Source organism: Mus caroli, unplaced genomic scaffold, assembly GCF_978045245.1.
Source record: "Mus caroli unplaced genomic scaffold, Mus_caroli_1 scaffold_19, whole genome shotgun sequence".
NCBI lineage: Eukaryota > Metazoa > Chordata > Mammalia > Rodentia > Muridae > Mus > Mus caroli.
The window spans coordinates 39,144,971-39,172,783 of NW_028227274.1; the positions used below are offsets into that span (position 1 = coordinate 39,144,971).

The 27,813-nt window shown below is 42.1% G+C and overlaps 1 long non-coding RNA gene across 1 annotated transcript in view; it reads right to left on the minus strand.

Annotated features, from left to right (window-relative positions):
- Positions 1–4,072: 4,072 nt before the first annotated feature.
- LOC147000260 (uncharacterized) overlaps positions 4,073–27,813 on the minus strand; it is a 108,123-nt gene continuing 84,382 nt past the window's right edge. The window contains exon 3 of the long non-coding RNA XR_015046069.1: positions 4,073–4,352. This is a non-coding gene — a long non-coding RNA (uncharacterized LOC147000260). The remainder of the gene's footprint in view (positions 4,353–27,813) is intronic.

Here is a 27,813-nt window from a genome sequence, read left to right on the forward strand (position 1 = left end):
CAAGAAGAAGGAAGACCGATGTGGGGCCATGATAGGCTGCCTATTTTGGTTGAATGGGGCTTGCTCTGGTTATCCAATAGAGAACTCTACAATGGATGGAAAAGTGAGCCACATTCCCAGAGTCAGGTAACTAATACCACAGAGCCCCCAACTCTATAATTCTGTGACTATAAGTCAAGCAGACAATGTCCCAAGCTTCTGGCATTCTGGCTAGACTCCACCCCCACAGTTACCTGACTATAGCCAGGTATGCTCCTCTTCACAGTTACCTGGCAACAGCAAGATAGCCCAGACCACTATAAAGGGGGCTGCTTGGCCCCTCCTTGCTCTCTTTAAGCTCTCACCTTTCTTACTCTCTAGCCCTCCTTCCCTCTCTCTCTTTCCCCCTCTCTCCACGTGGCCATGGCCGGCCTCTCTCCCTCCTTCTACTCCTTCTCCCTGCCTTTCTACAATAAAGCTCTAAAACCATAGACTGTCTCTGCTCACCAAAGCCCTCCCGTGCTTAAACAACGGGATAAGCTTTCTCCTAATGAACAGCTGTCTAACCTCCTGCTGGAAGGCCTCCCTGTACTCCAGCCACAGAATGGACCAAGGACAGGTAGTAACCACCCAGCACCCTCTCTCCCTGCCCTCTCTTCCCTTTGACTCTGGGGCTGATTGAGCTGCTCCGGGGTCCCCCATTCTGTTCTCAGCTCTTTCCCAGTGTCCAGTGGTGTATGGGATGCCCGAGGCTGGAAACCTGGTGCCTAGGACTGCCTCTTGTCCACCATCCGACGAGCTGGGGTCAGTGGCTTCACACAACCAGACACCCAGCCAGGGAAGTGTGGAAAGCATGCAGCAGTCTTCCGAGTCTGCCTGTCCAGAACACGGGAACTCTGGTGGGACATGGGTTTTCCCCCACTCCCTTTATTCCCCCAGTGACCACCCCACAGACCAAAGTGTGGGTTTTTTGGTCCTTCTTAGGAGAACAAAATAAGAGCAAATATGGAGATAAAGTGTAGAGTAGAAACTGAAGGAAAGGTCTTCCAGAGACTGTCCCACCTGGCAATTCATCCCATTTTACAGTTACCAAACCCAGACACTATTGTGGACAACAAGAAGTGCATGCTGAAAGGAGCCTGATATGGCTGTCTCCTGAGAGGCCCTGCCAGAGCCTGACAAATACAGAGGTGGATGCATTGGACTGAGCACAGGGTCCCCAATAAGGGAGTTGGAGAAAGGACTGAAGGAGTTGAAGAGGTTTGCAACCCCATAGGAAGAACAACAATGTCAACCAGCCAGACACCCCCCCCCCCCAGAGTTCCCAGGAACTAAGCCATCAACAAAGGAATACACATGACTCCAGCTGCATATGTAGCAGAGGATGGCCTTGTCATGCACCATTGGGAGTAGAGGTCCTTGGTCCTATGAAAGCTTGATAGATGCTCCAGTGTAGGGGAATTGAGGGTGGGGAAGTGGGAGTGGATGGGGAGGTGGGAGTGGTTGGGTGGGTTGGAGGAGCACCCTCATAGAATCAGGAGGAGGGAGGATGGGATGGGGGGTTTCTGAGAGGGGGGAAACCAGGAAAGGGGATAATATTTGAAATGTAAATAAAGAAAATATCCCCCCAAAAATATATATATAAGTACATGCACACACATAAATACACATACAGGTACACACCAAACACTAAAGAATAAAGATTCATCTTATCATATATTTGGCCTCTTCTTATAGAAATGCAAGCTCTAGGAAAGCAGGGACCTTTGCTATTTTATTCACTGACATACACTAGCAATTTAGAATAATACCTAGCACACAGTAGGCATGTAGTATACATTTACAAATCAATGAATAATTTAAGCACAAGAATTCCACATTGTCACCAGTATTACTCTTTCAAATATTCGTGTAAAATTGAGTATCCAAAGCTCAATCAATCCAGGCTAGGTATATACACATGTGTGTGTAATTTAAGCCTTCAATGTATATTACACATTAGAGTGCAATTTTCTTCTTAAATATACAGAATGTCCCAGGCTCTATGGTGACCATTAATTTCTGCAAACAGAGAGTTTCAGCCTTTGATGATTTGTCTCTAGGTATTTTCTGAATTAATTTCACTGTTTAAAAATAATATCTAATACAACAATGAGAAGAATGTGAGGTTAAAAGAAATTAGAAACTGCTAGTGTGTATGTATGCAGGAATTGTACTTATGCCGGCCTTTTAAGAATAACTCTCCAAATCACTTGTCCCTATCAAATCATCCTGAGAAAATGTCCTCTCATTTCTGAGTAATCCTGGGCCTTGGACGTCATCCTTTCCCCCATTTACAGATAATTTTGGACAATTAGACTTAACAGCCATCAACACTATTCCTGGAGGAGATAAACTTTAAAAGTCCTTATGCTTGGACTTGGGAAATGGTTCAGTGGGTAAAGTGCTTATCATGTAAGCAAGGCCTGAGTTCAGATGACAAGAACCCATAGAAAGCTGCAGTGGCAGCATACATCTGTGATGCCAGTGTCCCCACAGGAGATGAGAGGCAGAAACAGTAGACTCTCCAGAAGCTCAAAGGCTGGGTAGCCTGGCTTACAGTAGTGAAGAAGAGACAGACCCTGTCTCAACCAAAGTGAAAGGCAAGGACCAACAGCTGAGGTTGAGTTCTGAGATTTGCACAGACACTCATGCACACACATACACACATACACAAAGACTAAAAATGTAAAATTGTTTGTGTCCTACAATCCCATTAATTGTTGTAATAAAGCATCATAAATACTTAAATATTCAACAATAAAAGTGTGATTCTCACCCCAGTCAGAATGGTTATCATCAAGAAAAAACCAGCATGCAGGTGGATCTCTGAGTTAGAGGACAACCTGGTGTTCCAGGACAGCAAGAGGAACACAGAAAAACCCTGCCCCCAAAAAACAACAAAAACAAAAACAAAGGAAGGAAGGGACATAGAGGGGGGGAGGGAGGGAGGGAGGGAGGGAGGGAGGGAGGGAGGGAGGGAGGGAGGGAGGGAGGGAGGGAGGGAAAGAGAGAGTGCAAAGAAAAGAAGAGAGGAGAGGGGAGGGGAGGGGAGGGGAGGGGAGGGGAGGGGAGGGGAGGGGAGGGGAGGGGAGGGGAGGAGCAACCAATATTAGCAAAATGAGAAGAGAAGAGGAACTCTTATACACTGAAACCCCTAGTCAATTAACTCTTGGTTTTCATGAATGAGCCCAGACTAACAAGATAGGTCCTTAAAAGCAAATCAAGAGACTCAAAGTGACAGAGAAACTTTGTGGCTGAACAAAAAGAGAGGAATTGCCATGGTGGGGACAGGACCATGTGGTGAGACATGACAGGTGGCCTCTGGGTTCTAAAACCTGCTTCTACTAGAAAGTCCATTGATGGCAGAAAATTGAGCACTACATCCATATGTAATTAATTTTGAAAGCAATTTTGGGGGGATTAGAAGTGGTTCTTCCTCAAGCCAAGCTTCCAAATGAGGTCAGAGTTAGCACATGCTCAGACTCTTGAATCATACACGCATTTCAGATCGTAAGTTCCTATTTATTGTTTCAGGTCAGTAAGCATACAGAAACTTTTATGTTGTGATAATAATTAAACAAACAAACAAAACAAAACAAAACAAAACAAAACAAAACAAAACAAAACAAAACAAAACAAAACAGAGGCAAAGTATGTCCTAGAACTAAGGTCCTTACCCCCTGTCTTAGTTAGGGTTTTACTGCTGTGAACAGACACCATGACCAAGGCAAGTCTTATAAAAAAACAACATTTAATTGGGTCTGGCTTACAGGTTCAGAGATTCAGTCCATTATTATCAAGGTGGGAGCATGGCAGTATCCAGGTAGGCATGGCACAGGAGGAGCTGAGAGTTCTATGTCTTCATACAAAGGCTGCTAGTGGAAGACTGACTTCCAGGCAACTAGGGTGAGGGTCTTATACCCACACCCACAGTGACACACCCATTCCAACCAGGTAACACCTATTCCAACAAGGCCACACCTTCAGATGGTGCCACTCCTTGGTCCAAGGATATACAAACCATCACACCGCCCACCCCCCCAGACTGATTTTCAAGTCCGATTTGTTTCATGATCTCTTCTGGTTCCCCCAGCTCTAATGTCAGGTTTAGCATGAACACAGACACTAATTCTCATTTGCTCTCTCCTTCCTCTTAACAACAGCAGAGGCAAATAGTCAGCCATACAAAAGATAAGCTACATGTCTGCTGAACCAAGGAAATCCTCTTCAGTCATCTTCCATAGCTGTACAAGGCCACTCCAATCAACAAGCCCGAGGCAGGCAGCTTTGCACATCCACTCTGATGTCATGCTGCTTGCTGCTCTGATTTCCTAAGGGGAAAAAGAAGAACTTGAGAAGTACGTACAATTACTCTCAAATCAGCACCCTGCTTACATCTCTCTCTAACAGTTGCTGCCGCCTTTGTCTTTCATTAGAGTCAGCGGACAATGCTCGCCATCCCCAGAGGCAAACTGAGGACTCTTAGAAGGAGAAGCAACCACTTTTAGAGTAATTTTTAAAGATCAAACCATATACCCATCACACACTGCATAGGACACTAAAGTCCTGTTTCCAGTGTCTCCCGTAGAAAGGACCTCTTCCTCTTCCCATTGGGAAAGTGCAGAAGCCTCAACCCCACCTTTCCTGCATCCCAACACAAACATACACACACACACACACACACACACACACACACCATTACAACCAACTACATTGGACATGACACTAGCTAGGTATGGAGGAGTATTCCACAAAAATTACATTTTAGTATACTTAGTGGCACATACTTGAATGACCACCACAGTGGCTTGCCGGATTGCCTCCTTGCTACCAGTTTTCACACTTTACTCTGCTGACAGTCCTATCTTTCTGAAATTCAAATGGATTTTTGGTCATTCACTCTGACTCCCTATATTGAAAGCAAGCAGAACTTCAAGTCTCCACAGATGTCTATTTAACATCCAAGATCTCCAGTGGTTCCTGGCTTTTAATGATCTTCTTGGCCCTCTAAACTCTAATTTCCTGTACCTAATACTGTACCAATACTTGACTCATTTGCAGTTCCTAAGACCTTCATGACTGGTCTCATGCCTAAAGTATAAATCAGGATAGATTTCTACTCAAAATATTCTCCCTTTATCCCTTTCGTTCATTCACCTTCAATCATTTCCTTGGATCTCAGCTTAAAGGTACCCCACACAGAACACCCTCTCCTACTGCTCTAGTGTAGTGTCCCCTGATGTAAGGCATCCTCTATTCCCTGACGACTGATGTTCCCAGGACATTCTAATGGAACTGTGTGTGCTTTGTCACGTTCCTTTGCTAAATCACAATCTACTTCATTGGTTTACTAACAAAACATAACTTGGCAGAAGCAGACACTAAGTAGTAAACACTGTTTATAGAGGGAAGGGGGGTAGGGGGGTTGTGGATGAAGTCATTGCTTTAGAAGATATTTTTAATTTACATATTCAAGATCTCTAGCATGGAACCCTACATAACTTTTCACTCTCTTACATAACATTCTTCTGCAGCACCCAGAGAGACTGGGCATCTATTATCAGGCCATGTGCCACATGTCCCAACCCTCCAGCTTCTGTGACCTCCAGAAGGATGCCCACACCCAGAGATCTGCCAATCAAGACTTTTCCTCGGAAGACTCCTTCTCAGACAGTCTGACACAGAATTAATTTGTTTCCCTCCTTTAAGGAGGATGCTTCTGTTTAGTGCCCTGGAGGTCTTCTGTCTTGGATTGATTCTATGTCTGCCCCTTCAACTGAGATGTAAATTCCTTAAGGAAAACAGTAACACCTTACTCATCACAGAGTCTGGACTAGTCCTCAATAAATATTTACAGCACTAAGTAATATAGAAGTCACTGTATGAAAGACAACTGTGTACTTTAACATTATCTTAGGGCTAAAGGATACAGTGGTGAAAATATTAATTTTTAAGAAACACATAACATCAGCTGTATTAACTGCATATCATGCATCAGACTTTCATTTAATACTCTACATTCATGACCTTCGACATACTCAAAATTACAGAGAAGATGGTAGTATCTCCTCAATGTGGAGGAGAAAACTGAAAAGTGATTTTCAGAAGTTGTCAGAGATCACACATTGCGAAAATCCAACCTTCTGAGTGTGGTGGTGAGCCAGTCTGGCCCCAGCCTGAGACTTTCCACTGATGCTCTTTCTTTGCTCCCTGAGATAGCCTGGCTCCGCACAATCACATCATTTCTCCAGCTTACCTGGATGAAGCCAGGCTTGATTTTTTTTTTCTCAAAACCCCTTGATTCTGGAAACAAAGCAGCTTCATAAAACTTTAGTCACGCCTGCTCTGGCTTCCAGACCACAAGTCACCAACAGTCTATGGCCTTGGGTGACTCCCATAAACCGGACGACTTGAATATGTACATGCACAACACTTGACCTATACACTTCAGAATCTATGCGTCTGTGGTGAAACAAATACCTGCCCTTGTGGTGACTGACCACAAGGGGAGTATGAAATCTCTGCAATGAAAAGTAAACACATGGAAAAGAACTGTAGAAGGCAACAACAGCCGAGGGCCAGACTTTGCGTTGTTTCACACCCTGCTAAGTTGTTTGCCAACTGCCTCACACTCTGCTAAACGCTACTTTTATCAGCCCACTTAATCCACCCGATTGCATATGATAGCTTCTGGGTACACAACCTAAGAATGAACTCACAACAGAGAAGTTAGACAATGTTGCCTTGCTCACCTAAAGAGGGGAGCAGTTACCAAACACAGTGCTTGTCTACCTCCTTAACATGCATCTACCGGCAGGCAGATACCAAGATACCCTGCCAAACCCGGCCCAGACCCACTCCAAGGAGTGTGCTTTGAATTGCACTCTTTCTGCTTAAGTGCTTAGAGAAAAACAAAGAAGGGCCCCCAGGCACAGCAACCCAAATAACTTCTCACTCCAGGGGCTTTTCAGATCCCAGAGCCACTTTCCCAGGCATCTGGGTGTTTGTCCCAAATCCTGACCTATTTCCAATTTGTGTAATTACATTGTCTTTCTAATTGCCCTTGGGTGTTTGGCTGCATGGACCATCTCACAGTCTGTCCTCAGCCACTGAGCAGTGTTGCTAGGCAGCCATTAAACAGCTGTTTCTATGCACCAGAAGAAGTAGATACATATCTAAGGGGGATGAAATATTCTGAGTCTCAGGACTTAAAACAACAGAAAATTGTCTGGGAGTTCTTTGGGAGACAAAAGGTTCCAAACTCTGACGTCATGCACGTGTGTAAAAGACTAACCCAGAAATCAAATCGTTGCCTTGGGAAAAGCAGAGCTGAATTATCAGGGTTTATGTTTTTTTTTTTAAGCAAGTACTTCTTTTAGAGGTAAAACATCTCTCTTCGTCCCTTTGCCAGTTATTTTCACCATTTTCAAACATCTTTTCATCAGAGCTGCTCTATCAATGGAAAGGGGAAGTGAACTGCCCACAGCAGGAAGCTATCAGGCAGAGAATAAACTTCTATTCTTTGTTGGATCCAGGTAAAGTCCAGAGGCCTCACCCAGGAGATCAGCTACATTCAATCTAGATCAGAAAGTGACCAAGTAAAGTCAATTCGTTCTAAAGGGCTGCGGATGTACCTAAATAATAACAGCAGCTAACATTTTGGGGACATCATACAATAGACATTTTATGTACACTGTTTCTTCAATACCTAATAAAAAAAATTCAACAAAGTAGATATTACCGTTGCTCCCACTTTACAGGTGAGCAAACACGATTGCAGAAGGGCTGGCTTCATGTTCCAAGTCCCCTGGATAATGGACAGGACTCAAACCTAGGTTTCCCAGACTCAAAATCTTTATCCTTTGTTTCTTTACTGTACTATGTCCAGACATTTTCATTATTGTGTTCTCTTCTTAGACAAGCCCCTGGGTCTTCTCAAGAGACTGCTTGAGAAAGCAGTTCTCAGAATTGAATCCACTTAACTTATAGAAAAAAGCTATCTGAAGATGAGCTGAGTCATGGATAATCAATTGGAAGAAAAGTCCAGTCTAAGGAAGAGAAGACACATAAGGACCAGAGCAGCCAACATTATTTTCTTATGAAAAGAACATCAAGATTGTCTGCCCTAACTCTCTGAGTACACTGGAACCAGGGAAGCACCTTGTTCAGTCTCACTGTCGCTCAACCAATACAATGTGAGAAGCATCTCCAGAGATTCTGCATCAGCAGCAGGTCCACAATTTATCATACAAACTAAGAGAGCAATTATTGTGGCTGCCATGTGGTCTGTGCAATACTAGGCTTAAGAGTTACAAACTGTGCTTCCCACTAAAGATGCTATAATACATACTGGCACCCACCAAGGCATCATTTCATGTAACCATGGTTCACGATACTATAGCAGAGACAACACAGCTTTTATCCTAAGACAATAAAGTGCCCATCACCTCACTGTCACATATACAAGAACACCCTCTGCCCCATTCCTTTGTTGAACTCTCTATCATTTGACACTATTTAAAATTACTTACTTAGTTAGTTAGTTACTAGTCTACTTATTCAGATGTTTTTCTTATTCTCCTATACTCTACTTGCTATGTAATACAAGATCTGGGGGCATGAATCATATTTATCACAGTTGTCATTACACTCTCTTGAGTTTATCCATTGGGGACTGTATGAAGGATGATGGTATTGGGTGAAAGGAATCAGTTCAAATACATGGTTTCATGTTTCATTTAGAGCCTCTCTATAGGGGCCATCGAGGTGGCTAAGCAGGTGAAGCAGGTGAAGGCGTTTGCTACCAAAGCCTGATGACCTGCATTCAATCTGGGAGAGCCACCTATTACCAGTAGAAAACCAGCTCTCTCAAAACATCCTCTGATCTCTCTCAGCACTCACTCACCTTCCTACACACCTACACAAATATAACTTTTAAAAGCTTTTTAAAAGAAGAACTTTGTAGCAAGGTGGAACAAAGCAAATGGGGAGAAAGCTTCAACAGGTTTACAGTTTACCATGATGTGAGCTTTGATTCATAAGTTTTACTAAATAAATCTTTTTAATGGCGTGTTATCCCTCTGTAAACTCCTAGGAATCAGGAAGGAGAAAGCCTTGACCTCTTGTCCCTTTGTGCGTTATGATGAAAACTAATGTAGATACTGCTCAATACTTCCAGATTCTTGTTATAAAAGTCTGCGCCAGCCCGGGTTGCCCATATGTGGGCTGCCAGGCTTAAATGGTGTTTCACATTTTAGGTGCTGTTTAGTCTTAGAAGCATACTTTTCAAATGACAAATAGTGAAATAAAAAAGGAAACTATGCAAGAACTAATCTGGTGACTTCCGGTGGAAGATAGCATATTATAAGCTGCTTCCACATGACACAGTGAAGGTGAATTCAAGATAACAAAGAGGAGGAACTGAAGAGCATCACAAATCGCAAGACAGGTTTGGAGTGGGGGTGGGTCAGTGACAAGAGTATAGGAATAGAAGGGCAACCCAGCAACAAGGAGCAAACAGCACAGGGCTCCAGTCGTGCAGCTCCACGGAGTAGAAGGGGGAAGTAGAAGTCACATCTAGATGGTGATCCAGACAGTCTTAGCAAAAAGACCTGGCAACCCTCCCCACAAAATAAGCCCACAGATCTTGCAAGCCCCAAATCTAGTTCAGGGTTTTAGGGAGACAGTGGTTCCCCCACAGACAAGGTCCCTGTCTTACAGGGGTGTGGCCAAGAATCGCCTTCAAAGGGAACCTATTGTTTAAGACTGAGTCTCACTGGTAGTCTGATAACAAGAAACAGGAAATGGGGAAGCTTGTGGACACAGTCACACGCTCTCTGGGAAGGGAACTGCTTGCTATACTACCAAGCTGTAGCTTAAGAGAAGGCTGAGAAGCTGTGACAACAGGAGGCTTGTGTGGTGAAGGACTTGGTAATCAGTTCCATTCCATCTTTGATAAGGCATAAGATAACTTCAGAGTGATAGCCAGGAGCCAGAAGACTGCAAATGACCCCAACTCTACAGCTGCCTCTTGTGTGTGTGTGTGTGTGTGTGTGTGTGTGTGTGTGTGTGTGTGTGTGTGTGTGTGTTTCTGAAACAAATTTGCACCATGTCTGTGGAGACTGACAGCCGGGAGCCAGAGGTCAATGGGTTACTCCACTTGGCATGGCTTACTTTCTGCTGCATGGTTTTCCTGCTTGCAAGATGGAGAACTCTAAAGCTCAGGTCCTGTGGGCAATCCTCTCAGCCTACTTCTCACTGTTAAATTCTGTGTGTGAGCTAAACACAGGGAGAGGAATCCTCCAGTCACAGCTCTCGTGCTCCGCCTGTCTCCTGCACACTGAAGTATCTCAGATAACACCCATTTGCTTAGATGTTAGCCCCCAAAATGCACACCAACTGGGGAGGGAGTCTCTGCAGTGAGAACCCAGCTGGCCTTCAGGCTGAAATGCTTCAGAAGCAGCTTCCGGTATGCACAGAAGGGAGGTTCCTGAAATGATGCTTTTCTTTTTTCTTTAATATATATTTTTATTAGCTATTTTCCTCATTTACATTTCCAATGCTATCCCAAAAGACCCCCATACCCTCCTACCCAACCACTCCCACTTTTTGGCCCTGGCGTACCCCTGTCCTGGGGCATATAAAGTTTGCAAGTCCAATGGGCCTCTCTTTCCAGTGATGGCAAACTAGGCCATCTTTTGATACATATGCAGCTAGAGTCAAGAGCTCCGGGGTACTGGTTAGTTCATAATGTTGTTCCACCTATAGGGTTGCAGATCCCTTTAGCTCCTTGGGTACTTTCTCTAGCTTCTCCATTGGGAGCCCTGTGATCCATCCAATAGCTGACTGTGAGCATCCACTTCTGTGTTTGCTAGGCCCTGGCATAGTCTCACAAGAGACAGCTATATCTGGGTCCTTTCAGCAAAATCTTGCTAGTGTATGCAATGGTGTCAGCATTTGGAAGCTGATTTTGGGATGGAACCCTGGATATGGCAGTCTCTAGATGGTCCATCCTTTCATCACAGCTCCAAACTTTGTCTCTGTAACTCCTTCCATGGGTGTTTTGTTTTCAATTCTAAGAAGGGGCAAAGTGTCCACACTTTAGTCTTCGTTCTTCTTGAGTTTCATGTGTTTAGCAAATTGTATCTTATATCTTGGGTATCCTAAGTTTCTGGGATAACATCCACTTATCAGTGAGTACATATTATGTGAGTTCTTTTGTAATTGGGTTACCTCACTCAGGATGATGCCCTCCAGGTCCATCTATTTGCCTAGGAATTTCATAAATTCATTCCTTTTAATAGCTGAGTAGCTCCATTGTGTAAATGTACCACATTTTCTGTATCCATTCCTCTGTTGAGGGGCATCTGGGTCCTTTCCAGCTTCTGGCTATTATAAATAAGGCTGCTATGAACATAGTGGAGCATGTGTCCTTCTTACCGGTTGGGACATCTTCTGGATATATGCTCAGGAGAGGTATTGCTGGATCCTCCGTTAGGAAATGATGCTTTTCATGCGGTAAGTTATCCAGGTTATCCCAGGCTTAGCACCAGGTAGAACAGGATGAAACAGAAAGGTCCCCATCTTCAACTGGCATCTTTAACTTACTTGGTATCTATTCCATGAGAAAATGACACCAACCCTCTGTTGTCTACCTCCTCACATGCAGCATAGACATCCTAAAGCACTCTACCTTTTTCATAGACTTTTTTTTTTTGCACAGGAGATTGAACAGAACATATAAGCAACATGCCAAGCACAATGGTTAGTCTTAATCAGTACTCAATAAATATCAGCTTAATACTAACAGGAAGAAATGGAATATTTATCATCATTCTTATTGAGCAAAGGTTGTCTCTAGACCTTCTGGAAAGAGAGGCTCCAATGACCAATAATAATAGCTAGTTCAATAGACTTCACAGCATGCACAAAAGGATATAATATTGGTTTGGGGCTTTCTGGCCTGTGACTATGCTGTTCTTTCTCTTAAATTAGATTCAATTTGTGAATTTCCTTTAAAATAGGGAACCAGTGTGGAAGGAAAATTTTAAGTTAAAAAAAAAAAAAAAAGCTGAGGCCAGGCAATTACTAGATATCTCTACCCTTTGGCCTCATCAAGGAGATATTAGCTGAAAGGAAATGAGCTCCTAAGTGCTGGCGGATACATAGGCACAGTATGGACTTCTCAAAGGTTGCTTTGCCTCCAGGACAGAATAGCCAAGGTTAGTTCTTCAAAAGGAAGAGAGAGCCTATAGTTAGGCTTTCATGTGAATTTCCCCTGCTAACATCCAGAGAGTGTTAAGCAGTCTCCATTCACCACCTTTCTGCAGCCCCTCAGCATTTTGGTAATAGAAATGAAATCATTCCCACACCTCCTCTCATATCCTGCAAGCCAATAAACTAATGCTTGCAGTAACAGGGCACCTGACAAGTCACATAGAGTCCGTGCATGGTGGACAATTTCGTGGGCATTACTGAGCAACACTTGTGCTAGCCATGTGGTGGGCACAGAAGTTACAGTTGACAGCAGAAAAGATAAGATGGGGAAAGAACATGACAAAACTGCCCCTGTTACTGGGATCTGTCAACGGTTAGAACTTAGGGGGAAAATAGAAAGAAAAGTCAAGGCAAAATAGCAAATTCAGTGGAAATGGTGACCAGAGGATAATTGACAAGTTACAACCCACCCAGGACCAGCCCAGACACCTCCACTAAGTGTACCCAGATTTATCATCACATTCACTTTTGTGGGGGGGGACAGAACCTGCAGGTTTAGAAGGAAGCAAGATGCTTACAGGTTGGGTGTTAAGGAAAAATAAATAAACTGAATTAGAGTCATAAGATTAAAAGTGTCCTGGAAGAGAAGTAATGCATGTGATATGGTTTCCCTTCCTAACCTCTATGAAAAAGGAAAAGGAAAAGGAGAAAAAGAAGGAGAAGGAGAATAAAAAGAAGGAGGAGGAAAAGGGGGAGCCGGAGAAAGAGGAGGAGGGGAGGAAGAGGAGGAGGAGGAAATCATAGAGGAAGAAGAAGCTGCCACCACCTGTGGTCTATAAGTTGAGAGCATTGTAAAAGGAAGCAAAGAGGTACAAGAGATCTGTGCCTGCAAAATGGAGCCACCAGGGAGCAAGGAAGCCTACCTTAGCTGAGGCTGGAGTTAGGTAATGGCCAGCTGACCAGGGAGGAGATGGGGTTAAGAATCAGCTTCAGAGATTAGCAAATCATTACACAATTCACTTTCTAACTGAAAAAAAAAAGCATATTGTTAGTCCCCAAAACCCAGAGAGCACTCACCAACAGCCAGGCTCTAAAATTGAACTAAGTCTCGGTGCATTGAATCACTCGAACTGGAACTTTGTATGTATCGAGTCCCTTGTCACCCCCTCATCTGTCCCCTGGACTTTCCCACCATATTAGACTATACTTCTGCTTAAAGGACAACCCATACAAACCACCACTGTGCAATGCACATAGTACATGATAGAGAAATATTAAGTAGGTTAATTAGCAAAAGTAAGGTAAGCCTGCAGGATGAATGCTGGTATATTCAAACCTGCAGTCTACCTGGAATCAAGAGGAGAAATGAATCTCCTAGCTTAAATTTGGGTAGGGGAGGTATGGTGGGACAGGGGCCACTAGCATGCCTTCCTTGGCCCGTTCTAGAAACTACTTTGTCCATCCTTTGCAATTACTATTAACCTTTGGGTCCAGAGATAAGAATTTCAGAATGTGGTCTCTGGTCACTCAGCCTCAAGCCAAATACACTTTTGGGTGTTTGTTTGTTTGTTTGTTTGTTTTTCTAGATCTGGCAATTCAAATACAAACAACAACAAAAAAGATGTTTCAAAATCATGTGCTTCAGTTATGGTAAGAGAAAAAATGACAGTTGATATATTTTCGAACACTGCTGAGCCAATGCCTCTGGGACTCTGAAAGCATCTCTTATCCCTGCGGAGCAGCCATGAGACATTTGTTAATTAGGACTTTAGTGACAAGTTCTCACCAATATCCAATTCAGTGTTTCTGTCAGAAGCTGGGCTCATCTTCTCTGACAAGAGACGGGTTAATAATAGGCTTGTGGCTTTGGACTGTCCTTCGTTTCAACTCAGACTGTCCGGTGGCAATATGGTTTGGGTCATACCTCATGCTGTTTGCTAGGTTTAAATCTGTAACCACTTAGGAGTATGTGCACACACCATCCACCCCACCCCCAGCCCATGTTTTTTCCTTCAGAGCATCATCTTCTCAGTGTGCAGAGAAAATGATGATGGGCAGAAAATATTTGATCTGAACTCAAAGGGTCACTAAGAGTTCTATAGGGGAAAGAAAAAAAGAGCTGTTGGGTAGTATGTAATCCAACTTTGTTGATAATAGCTAGCATTCTTGCTAGCTTTGGGTTTTGTTGGGTTATTGTGCCTAATCCTAGGGGCTAAAGAAGAAGACATAGGAAAGTCTGTGGAGAGTGTATTTGCTGCCTGGGAAAGACCTACAACTTCTGATAACAGTAGAGACAAAGTTATAGTAGCCCCCACACATGAAGGCCTGGCATCAGACTCACATGGGCTCCTCATTTACAGCTTTTCATCTCGGTGATAAAATCACTGTGGAGATTATTACTCCACTTTGAAGATAATGAGGCTCAGGTACCTAGATGCTAAAGCCTCCTGCTGAAGGATTTGTAATTAATAATGAGCAAGACCGGGAAAGGAATAGATTGCTCTGAAAGAGATCGGTTTAGAGTTTGGGCCTCAGAGTCAAAGAAAGAGACATCCTGGGAAGCATACCTAACGAAAACTGTTTGCACATTTCTTTTCTAAATTATGAAGGCGCTGGACTCAATCCTCTCCACAGGCCTTTCTAACCTGGTGCTCCAAAGCCTTCACAGTCCAGCCCAGGGCAAAATCAAACCACTGTGTCTTTATTCCCCATTCCGTTCCTCATGCATCAGCTCCCAGTCCCTCCTCATGATTCTCTAGACTGAACAATCCTCAAAAGTAAACCCAAGAAGAAAGCTTACTGCTATATTCCAGGGCTTTTGGGGAAAACGTGCTCACCTATTGGCCCCTGCAAAGCACTAAGAGCAATACTCAAGTTGTCTAAGCCACCAAAGGGCCCCTTGAAGAGACTTAATGGATGCCAGAACCAGCAGCAGGCTGACTGGTGCCAATGGGGCTCTGCATAATTTAGTATGACACTGTCAACTTTGAAATATCTTTGGGCAACAGCCTAAGTTTCTTTTGAACTACTTGAATCTAAAGAAGAAATAGAATCAAAAGAAAGGGGAGAATGTCAACGAGCCTAGTTTCCAAAATACACATGGAGAGTGTGAGGAAAATTGTCTCAAGATTTTTTAAATGGAGGTCAGCATATTTAAATTAATATGTGACTGAAATTACAGGTGCCCATGTGATTAACTAAATGAATGTTCATTATAGGTGAGCAACCGTTTTCATCTGAGTGTTGAAACATATATATCTAATTAGACTTTTAAAAATATTTTAGTAGAGCTGAGATATTCCTATACCCAAACACAGAGACCACACTAAGTAAACTCAGTAGGTTTATTAAATAAACAGTTTAAGTGACTAAATGGACCAAATAGAATGGAAGGAAATGAAGGATTAGGGGCAGGGATAGATGTGATCAAAACCCATTACATAAAAATATAATTTCAAAAACCCTTTCAAACATTTAATCTTTGGAGTAACATACAGGATTACTGGGTTCGAGGCAGCCTTGTACTGGGCATGGGAGGGTAAACAATAGAAACTTAAGTCCCATTCTGTAGATTGTGAATAGTTCATAAGTATGCTCCCTACACTAGGCAACAAGCTGCATTCCAGAGACAGGATGTGGAATGACACACTCTCAGACAGTGATTTCCGGGTCCAGCATTTGTCCATACTTAACTTTGCCTTTCGGATTTGTATACAAAGTCTAGCTGCCTTTATGTTTCAGTAAAGATACTGTCTCCCTTGGCACATGTCTTAGTTAGGATTTCCATTGCTGTAGAGATATCATGACCAAGACAACTCTTATAAAAGACAACATTTAGTTGGCTTACAGGCTCAGAGGTTCAGTCCATTATCATCATGGCAGGAAGCATGGCAGTATCCAGGCAGCATTGTGCTGGAGTTCCTGAGAGTTCTGTCTTGTTCCAAAGGAAAACAAGAGAAGACTCTCGGGCAGCTAGGAGTGCCAATAAAAGTGATTTCATCTACATGGAGGCCAGAGCAAATGTAAGCTCACACACCATTACAGCTGGACCACAACTGAGAAGAGTATACTCTTGTGTGATTCACAGGAAACTGCTATGACCATAAGCATCCCCCCTCCCCTGTCCTGTCACACTGCCTGAAAGTTGCCCAGGGAAATCATTCCAAGACATTAAAAAATATACAAACCATCAAAATCAAAGAATTGCACTTACTACTTAGAAGGGAAAATACAGGATGGCAAGTAGTACCCACTTGTATTTCCAGAACTCAGGAGTCTGAATAGAAGAATCCCAGCTTGCATGGCTATTTCATATTGTCCTATCTCCCCACATCACCACCCCTACAAAATTAAGTGTGGTAGAAAAAAAAAATACTGTGGAAGTTTGAATAAGAAATGTCCCCCATAGGCTTCTAAAGTTGAATAGTTGTTTCTAAGTTGATGCTGTTTGGTGAAACTTAGTAGGTAAGGACTGGTGTGTCACTAGTATGGGCTTTGGCAATGTAAACTCTCAGCCTACTTCAGTTTCCTTTTTCTGTTTTGTGCTTGTGGTGAATGTCATGAACTCTCAGCATCCTGCCTGCCACTTGCTTCTGTGTTCCCTGGCCATAATGGACACTTATATCTCGGGAGCTGTAAACCAAAATAAACTCTTTTTTTTTTTTTTTTTTTTTTGGTCAATTGCTTTTCTTCATGGTATTTTATCACAGTAACAGAAAATTAACTGAGACGAGAAGTGAGGGAATACATTGGTTGACTAACTTATTCTAGACCAGTGGTTCTCAACCTTCCTGATGCCGTGACCTTTTAATAAAGTTCTTCATCTTGTGATGACTGTCAACCATAAAATTACTTCCACTGCTACTTCATAACTGTAATTTTGCTACTGTTATGAATTGTAATGTAAATAATTTTGGAGATGCAGGTTTGCCACAGGGTCATGACTGACTCACAGGTTGATTACCAACCTGTTCTAGCTGGAATATAATAAAGCTGAGAGTGAAGACTCTGAGGGAACATGAGCTAGAATGCAAGGTAGAAAAAAAGAAGCAATTAAGAAGCACTCTCTCTCTCTCTCCTTGGAGGCTATGAACATCCCAGAGCAGGGAAGGGAAAAGATGTCATGTGGCTACAGGAAGAGACAGAAGTAGCATTGTGACAATGCTGACCTCACAGCTTTGTCAGGCACTAAGCTCTGTTTACCAATCATTTTCCCTCAGATCCAATGTGATGCCTCTGGAGCCCAGGCACTTGTCCATACCATTCTCAGACTGTGTATGAAGCCTGACAGCTATTGCTCTTTGCTCTATGTGATATTAATAACATCTCAAGAAAGAAGAGCCATGGGCCAGCTATTCTTACCTGTTGGCCATCTGCTCCCTGACAATAGGAAAGTTGAAAAGAAAACCAGACACTGTCATATCAAAGAAAGGGGATAGTTAAATGTGACTGGATTAACATAAGGAAAAAAATGACCTCACTAGTACTGACATGGAAACCTATCTCAACTTAAAGGTGTTGTGTTTCTGACCCACTCCCTCCCCTGATTTTCATGCCACATTCTTAAATCCCATGTTTAACACTTGCTGGGTTACAACATGGGAAGAAAGGAAAGGACAGCTGCTGTTTGGAAAGCAGCTATTTTGTCTTCAAACCTGAAGGTCAGAATCTGTGTCTATAATTTGCAGTGAAATTTTATACAATAGTTTCTGATTCTCTTGGAATTACAGATTCAGTCTCTAGGTGAGATGAGAAACAGAACCAGTAGATCTATAAATAAGTGGCATTCTGAGGGAATTGTGGCTGAAGATGCCAGGGATCATTTTCTCAAAGGGCAGCTACATGTTTGTCGAATCAGGAATTAAGGGTGATACACAGGCCTCCCCTACACCAACATGCCCCACAACAGACATCACTAATTGATCATAGTGACCTTTCTTACTGATCTCAGATGAAGCCTTAGAACCCTTTGAAACCAGCAGTTCAATAGCTGCTCTCAATCTTTCAGAGTGCGCATCTGATTTGAAATGCATTTGCCATCCCTGGTCCCCACTGAACAGAAACAATAATAGCCACAGCTGGACAGTATGATGAGAAGTCGCATTTTGTGGTACAGAGAGTAGGGCTGTTAGGATTCACAGGAAAGCTTCATATAGGAAGAAAGACATAAATGGGCTATGGATGTCTCTGAATAATTTAAATAGCAAAATTAAACAAGAAAGAATAAGGCAAGAAAAAGCCATCTTCTCTTTCAAGACTTCCCCAGGTATGTGGTTATTCAAGACTCTGTCCCAGCACAGTATCTAATGCACACACAATGAACCCTCCAACCCAATCTCATCCTCTCATGGGTCATATCAGTTCCTGTGCTGCTTTATCATTGTCACAATGTTTAATTTGAGTTGGTTTGCTCTTCAAAGTTCTTTTCTGTCCCCTATGACAGTTCCATATGCCTTTATTGGTTTCTATTAACATATACCCGACTTGTTGTCAGATGTGTATGCATTGCAGCAAAGTAGATCTGGGTCCTAACCCCATCTCTCCTTAGCATCTAGGAATCCTTGAGTGAGGTAACTGGGATCTCAATTTTCTTCTCTATAAATGGGGAAAGAAAGAAATAGGACCCAAGACGTGGTTTGTTCTAAGAAGTGAGAAAATCGCTTAATTACCCAGCAGAGAGCCTGGCATCCATTATTGAAAGGGACATAAAAGTAGCCCTACTTTATGTATGTTGGGGACATCTGTTTCAGACCAAACCACTGTCTATGTATACCATGGCAACTCAGGGAATGAGTAGAAACAATGTTGTTCTAACAATCAGACTGACAAGGGATAGAACCAGCCGTTGTCAAAGCTTGGGCAAGCTATTCCATTAGATTCTCACTTCCTGTGTACAAGAGGCAATCCGTCTAAGCTGCCCTTGTGGTCGAGTAATATAAATTATTACCAGTGGTTGTTGCTTAAGAGGTGGATATCCCTTTTACAGATAGTATTTTATTACATTTTTCTTTTTTACAATTTTCTGAAGATACAGATACTAATAGGCATTTGAAATGTGAGGACCCCAAACACTCCTCTACTTTAGATCACTTTGCTTCGCCATAACTTAACACTGGGTTCCCTCAAAATAACTGTATGTAGTCCTTCTTACTTGAACAAGAGGAAGATGGCACTGAGAAAAGACTGAGGAGACTTTCAGAAAATGTCAAACCAGATCCCTTCCAAGTGGCCTTTCAATGAGGAATTTGTCTTAACTGGGATGTAAACTGGATGCTATTCTAAAGATTATTTTATCTGACAGATCTAGAGGAGACAGTGTCTCTCTGCTAGGGGAGAGGAGGTAGTAATTTTTCAACTACAAAGCCATTCTAACTCCTGCTCTTTAAAATTGTATCTCTGAGCCAATGGAAGAGTTCAGAACTCTGCTGACAGCAACCAGTATCTTCCTCCAATGAAAGCCCTCACTTGTAGCCTTTAACCCAGTGACCCCAAAGTGGCTACAGAAATGCCTTGAAAGGAGGATGAAACAGCCTTGTCTCCACTATTCACAGCACTCCAGCAATAATTCTATGCTACTGGAAATGGCCCTGAGATGCATAACTCACTTCACAGCAGCCACCAAGGAGCTGTCAGACAGCAGTTCTTGCAACCATGTGTCAGATTTAAAGCTGTGACCTCAAATAAATGCAACATGCCTCACATCCCATTACACAGAGCGACAGCCTCAGAGTCCAATTGGCTTTGTTCTGGCTGCCAGGTCAAAGCTTTTGTTTGCATTGAGAGAAGTTAGACTCTCTTAGGTTCCTGATGTTGCAGCAGCTACAGCATCCCCCACCACACAACACACACAGACTCTCTCTCTCTCTCTCTCTCTCTCTCTCTCTCTCTCTCTCTCTCTCTCTCTCTCTCTCTCTCTCATTAAGAGTCAACCCTGATTCCACCATCCATCCACGTTGACTGCTTACTGAATAGCCTGGAAGGGCAGATGGGTTTCAGAGTGGCAGTGTTAATAATCCCACTGGCTCTGGGAAACATGATGTTGAGAATGCTGAAATGGGAAGGGGAGCCACCAGACAGCCAGCAACACCTGCCTTAGATGCAATAGTAAAAATGGGCGTCCTTGTTTCCAAACGACACTGTTCACCTTCTACTGCTCACATGTATCTTCGTTACAGTCTGCAAGTCCACCTTCTGCAGCAAAATGTCCTATTCTTCTCCATCATTAACAATCTAACACACGTGATCCATCACATCAGCTCTCTGTGACTCCTTAGTGCGTTGTATAAATCCCAAGACATTTGTGATCCAGTCCATCTCTCCAGCCTCTTCTCATCACTTCCCACTACAACCAGATATCCAACTCACCCTAAATCCCTCACCATTCGTCTTCTCAGATGACATTGTTCCTCCATGGCATGCTTTTTGCCACTTTACTTTGCTTGCAAAATTTCATGCATCCTTCAATATCAATTCAAGTTGCTACTCTGTCCATCTTAGGTACCTAAGATCTCTCATTCATACAAGTATTATGACATGCTTTGTACCTCAGTTTAGTTAGTGAAGACCTTTTGTTACAAATCATAAAAACAAATTTAACTAATTAAATTTTTTAAAGAACATATTTTTTTAAAAAATCGAACTCTTTATTCCTGCATATTAGTGAAAAGTTGGGGCACAGAGACACCAAACACTAGATCAGAATGCTCCAATGACTTCTTCCTAGATTCCTATTTCCTCTCTAATAACTTGTCCACTCTTTTCCAAACATGCAAGTCTGCTTTGGTCAGTAAGCTGCAGGTATACATAGAGAGTGTTCTTTCCTAGCAGTGCCAGCAGGAGATTTGCATCATAATGACTGAACCAATCACGTAGATGGAATTTTCTGATAAGTCAGGTTCCTGTAAGTCAGATCCCTGAAGCAAGCTGATAAATCAACTCAACCCAACCATGTGTACTAATGGGTCAGAGCAGATTCTATAAAGGAAAGTTGGGCTTATACTTGGAAGTAAAATAAGGAATCAGTTCCAAGCATGAAAAATATCAAAAGTGCATACACACAAAGTGAAACCTTAGACTTTACATTTTTATCTTACTCTGAACCCATGTTACTGGTCAGTGGTACCCAGGGCAGAAATCTAAAGGACAAGGGAAGGACAGTACCATTTCTCAGCTCTGTGGAAGTGTGAGGGCCTTCATCAGCCCCAGGGAACATGGTTATTAATTGTGTGTATTTATGGAATATTTCCTCATTTTATGAAACAATTTATGAATCTTGTATAGCATACAGAGACAAGCATTTCCCTGGTCCCAGCTTGAAAGGCAGAGAAGGGAGTTTAGGTGGAGTATTGTTCTACGTGTAGTCTTTACTTTCTGATGGAACGTATTCCAGTTTGGAGGTTTATTAATAGAACAGATTCAAAACCAATGCAGTTGTTACAGAACTACTTATACATGACCAACAGAAAATAGTAAAAGACCTTACCATAGAGACAAAAGATAAGGGATTAAAATGGATAAGAAAAGATAGGCTCTGTTAATAGATAAAAGAAGAAAAGGGGATGAGAAATTGTACACATGTGTGTACATGTGTGTGTGTGAATGTGTGTGTGTGTGTGTCTGTGTGTGTGTGTGTGTGTGTGTGTGTGTGAGAGAGAGAGAGAGAGAGAGGAGGGGGGAGGGAGGGAGGGAGGGAGGGAGGGAGGGAGGGAGGGAGGGAGGGAGGGAACACATGTTATTTGGACTTCCACTTGAAATTATATTTAAATGTTTAAGCCTTGATATGAAAAGTTAAGCTCTAGAACCTTCAGCTAATCCTTGAAATGTCTAAGAAGGCTTGTAGAAATGTTGACTTTTTACTTAACATCTTCAGTGAGATTTTTTTTCCCTCTGCATCTTTAGAAATGTCTCTTTCTGTGCTTGGTATGATAGAAAACACACAGCTGTTTTTGTTTCAAAGATCCAATAAATGGGACTATGAAAGTTGTGGACTTGGAACCTTCTGAAGGAGAATAGGGGGTAGCAAGAGAGATCAACAAAGCATACAGCGTCCTGAAAACAGAAGTGGGGGCAGTTTTTGGTGACCAGCAAAAGAAGAGGAGAGCTGATGGGGAGAGCCATGGGAGTGGGGAATAGAACAAAGTCTGATGACTTACATCATCAATTCATAAAAGGCAATTCATAAAGAAAAAAAATGGTTTTAGCACCTTTAAGCAAGAAAATATATAAATAAAATCTACTCTCTTCCCACCCCTAAATGACCTACACTCCAATCTTAGCCTGAAATGCTTGGGCTCTGTGGTAAAGCAATTCATCTACAAGCACTTGTGTTTCCATGACAATAGATCCAATGGCATCACTTCCAAGTGGAAATGCAGCAACCCAGACACAAAGACCTAATAGAAAAGAACATCTCATGCTATTTTATTTAAGATGCACAATTAGAGCTGGAAAGATCAGCAGTTAAGAGCACTGACTGCTCTTTCAGAGGTCCTGAGTTCAATTCCCACATGGTGGCTCACAACCATCTGTAATGGGATCCAATGCCCTCTTCTAGTGTGTCTGAAGACAGCAAAAGTGTACTCATGTACATAAAGTTAAGAAATCGGGTTTAAAAGGGTGCACATTTAATAGGTACAATATCCTAGGAAGCCCCTAGGTTTTCCATCCCCCACAATAAGTCTTTAATGCTGGTACTCATATTATTCATGTTACACATGAGGAGACAGGCCCAGAGCTCATCAATATGCTGAGAACTGCACCTCAGTAAGTGATAGGACCACTTTGGACAAACTTACCTAACACCTAATACCAAGGGAAGGTCACACTTTTGTCCACAGCTTTTTGCTACATGATACTGTTTTGCCAGTAGTGAAGCAAGCCTCATTTCAAAGTCTACCTCTACTAGCTGCTAACTAGTAACTTAGGTATGTTACTGCAACTAATTCTGGGTCTGGGTCTGCTACATGGAGATAGTAATATCAGATCAGCCCCTGGTATCATGTGTTACACTCAAATGTCAGCTTTCTTCCTGTAGGCATCCATCCTAGAAAAAAGAAAGGATGGAAAGAAGTAGAGAGAGAAAGGTTGATAGACTGATTGATTCATTCATTGATTGATTGATTGGTTACTTTCTTTCAGACTTAGTATTGCAAGGTAAGAAATAATTGGGGATTTTAAATTACACAAATTCATCTTGGAAGTCACAACTTCTAAACCATTGACATTGATCCAAACATCATATTAGAATTTGAGGGAAAAAAATGGAGCTGTTGATCTGCACATTCCAGAAACATCAAGGTTCTTGACTCAATATTCTTTGTGACAGAGCTAGTGAGTAAAAGTTGACAAGATGAGTCTTACACAGTATCAATCATGTAGAAGTCCTTCTCAAAGACAGGGAGACTACAGCCAAGGGAAGTTTCTTGCTCTGGAATTACCCAGTTGGTGGTTCTAACAACCTAAGAATCCCATTAAATCATCATCAAAACCAATCTAATTAATCTTATGTCCAGACAAAGACGGAGGAAGATGGAGAGAGAAAGGAAGAGAGAGGACAGAGGGAGAGGGAGAGGGGGGCAGTCCCAGGCATACATTCAGATTAAACACTAAAACTTAAGATAAATCTAGGCATAGAAAAATAGCTGTCAGTTTATTTCCAAACACTTAGCTGTTGAATGTCCTGTAGGCATGAGGCCATGTATAATTGGAGTCTATTTTCACCGACTCCAATATAAGAAAAGACTAAAACCATCTCCATAGCAACAGCAGACTGGACAAATTCACTTTAGGTACTAAACTAAACACACAAGCTATACTTTATGATATAAACCTAGCAACTATGTTTCAATGCAACAAATATAACTACCATCCACATTACAGATACAAAAAGTCATTCACAAGCACCAATCATCTCTTCCAAGCCTGAGCACCTGGCTTATTTAGTTTCAAAACCTTTGCTCATGAATGGAAGATACCTAAGTTCAATCTAAGGGTTTGATAAACCCGTGTAACAAGAAGTCAAAGACAGTGAGATCTGAAAGTGGTTGATTTGGTTTCCTGATGGCATAATGGTACTGTTAAAATCAGGTCCAATGTTCCTTCTAATCTCCCAGCTGCGCCACCCACAGGCTCTGCTAACCCTTGACTTCTTCTCTAGCATTACTTCCCAAAGATTTCTTTTATGAGACTGAAACTCTCTTGAGGAATACAGTCCCATACTCCTTGGCCCCCGTCATCATTGACTAGAAGTATGTCAACATGTATTCCTAAGTCAACTACTTGGGAAACCACTGGATTACCCTTAGACTAATCACACCTAGTGATGCAGGGTATCACTACAAATTGGTCAATTAAGATTAGTTGATGTGAAGGGAGAAAAAGAAGCAGATCAGGTGTTGGCTGCAAATACACAGCAGTGATTATAGCAGCCAGTATGTCAGTAAATGGTAGCCACAGTTGTGTCACAAAGAAGTATTGTTCACTTGTTTACCTAGCTGTAAAATACATTTATCCCACAGATCAGATCACAAGGTTGCTTTATCTCAGGGCTAACCAGCCCAGAATCCTAATACTGCTATTAATTCATCCTCTTGAGAGCCAATCATTGTAATGGGATAAAGATTCCACTGCAGTTGCCACAAACCTGAACAACTTTCACCTTTTAATGTCACATTCTGCTCTGTTTCCCATTGGTGATCAGATGATCAGTTGAAAGTTTGAGCTTGATCATACTGTTACCCTACTTAAAACCTTTCTGTACCAACCATTGTTATAGGGATGGAGGCCAAAACCCAGAACATAATCTGAGAATACAGTGTCTCTCTCCTGCCTCTCAATCCAGCACAGTGCCTTGCCTCTGCTCTAACCACACCAGCCTTTTCTACCTGCTTACTCTCTCATAAGTTATCTCTCACTCAGTCTTTCACTCTCCCCCTCCATCCCGCCTCCTCTCTCTTCCTTTCTCCCTCTCCTCCTCCCCCTTCTTCTCTCTCTCCCTCTCCCTTTCCCTCTCTACACATAGAGGGAGGAAAAGAGGGAGAGAAGAAAGGAGAAATGGAGAAAGAGAGGGAGGAAGGGAGAAAGAAAAAGAAGTGAGAGATTATAAGAAGTGTGATTATTTTCCAAGATCTTTTTGTGATCCATGCATGTCAGTGGCTGAAACAAGACAATAACTATTTTTCTCGATTCCTTAAAGTGTACTGCAAAGAACAAATAAAAAAGTAAGGAAAGAAAATGATGTAATGTATGACTGAGAGCCTGAATTTGGCAATCAGTAGTAGTGGAAACTTTATATATTAAACACATACTGGCAGGGTTGCTTACATAACCTTCCTGAGAGTTGGTTGCTTCTGCAGTAAGTGAGGGTAACGACTCTGATCTCAGAAGATTTTTATGGTATTCAGTAAGATAATGTATGCAAAACATTTAGTCCTGAAATGGAAACCATTATTAACAAACCCAATTCCTGTAACTGCGTAAATATTCTTCTCAGAAAAGTTGTCTTCATACAGAGCCAAACTTTTAAATAAAGCAATAGAATGATTTAAGGTAAACAAGGTTAAAAACTATTGCTATCCAGATTTCAGGCAGTAGATGTGGTTGATTATGAAAAATTCAAAAGAAGGAGCATTTGGCTTTTTGAGCCACATTAATCAACATTGAACTCAGGGCTACCATGAAACTTTTAGATATAATACATCTCTGAATTTGTATCAATTTGGGGAGCATCCAAAGCCCACTACTGGATCAGATTTCCCTCATGCAAATCTCTGTTCTGTAAATTAATTCCCTCATGTAAATCTCCGCTCTTTTATTAATTGATGTTAATGTGGAGAATTCTGAAGGTTTGTACATCATAGCTGTCTTCTCTCTCAGCCTGTTTGTATGTGACAAAAAAAGAATCAAGGAGAATATGTCCCAAGCGTTGTACAGGTCCATGACAGATAAACCATTCCCCAGTATTTTACAGCCGCAGCACACATCAATAGTCAAGCAGGGTGTGAATCCCACCAAAACTCTCACAGGTATTCATTCTATCTCAGAGCAAAGCTTTAATGTGTTGCCTATTTATTCTCCATGCTGGACCTAAGAAAGAGAGCAGCAGCTAAGCTGCATAGCAAGGAACACAAGGACAAACCTAGCTTGGGTACAACTCATGAACCTGGTCTGAGACTTCTACAATTGATGTACTATACTCCAGAAACAAATATAATTAATTGATTGATTGATTGATTGATTAACTAATGTAATTCTAAAACAATTTGAGCCCTTCATTTGCATCTTTCAATACTATGAGGGGGAATTACACTCATAATTTTGTAAAAATTCACTCTTCTTTCACCTTTCTTTTGCTCTAGATTTCCTTGCATTTTAAACCAACAAAAGACCAAAAATGTCAGACTGGGATGGCACATCATAGGAACTTGCTCAGTACAATCATCATCATCTTTAGCAGCAGAGAAAATGAAGAGGGGCTTGGGACTCTCACACAATGTCTGGATAGCATCCTGAGATTTTTTTTTCTTTTTAACTTTAGTTGTTAACATTACTTCACCTTTGCTCCTCTTGGAGAACTGGCATTTCCTATTACCAGTGCTGGCACCAACAGGATGAATCTCTAAAGGCCAAATCTAAAAGCAGCTTTGGCCCAAGAAATATTTTCAAGCAAATGTTCAGAATTCCCAACAGGGGAGAAGGTCTCAAGAAGCAAGAGCTTGTTTCCTCGTCCATATTTCATTTTCTATCATATTCATTCTCTCTGTCTCTCTGTCTTTCTGTCTCTCTTTGTCTCCTTCTTCCTCCTCCTCCTCCTCCTTCTCCTTCATCTTCAGGTAACAAACTATATCTAGGAGAAGAGAGAACACTAAGAATGTATCAGCCTTGATTTCATTTACTGGACCTGTAAAAAATTAAAAACACTAAAATGTTCCATTTAATTTTATCTCATCCAAAATCATCAAGGCCCTGAGCAATACACACACCAATAAACATACAACACCAAAAGACTGGTGCCACCCATATTAATACCTTTTCTGACCTGAGAAAACACTGGCCAAATCCAACTTATAGAGGAAAGTGTTTATTCGTCTTCAGGTGACAATTCATCATCTGATGTTCATTCACTAAAACATTACTAAAAGCAGCTGACTAAAATCCTTCTCTTTGAGCTGTCAAAATCTGGTCTCTTTCTCTAGTCCTGAAACACAGCAAATTTTCCCCCTTCCATGTTAACATGGCCACTGATAATGCTAGTGCTCTGATCTTGCTTGTGCTGCCATTTCTAGCAGGAGTTCAAGGGAGGGTATCTGACAAGTGTTGAAGGGAGAAAGGCAGAGGGAAATGATATAATTCTTTTGCACTTAAAAACATTTTTAGCACTAAGGAGCTGAGGCTGTACCACAGACCGCTGTGCAATGTCCCTGCCAGGAGAGAGCTGATCATCAATGAGTGCTTTTACTACCAGGCTCAGACATGAGATCTCCACTTTCTTTCCAATAACTGTCTGGAGCAGAGTGGCAAGGAACACATGAGGCACAGGAACAGTGGAACGGCTGTGACAGGATCCTTCAAGTTGCCATC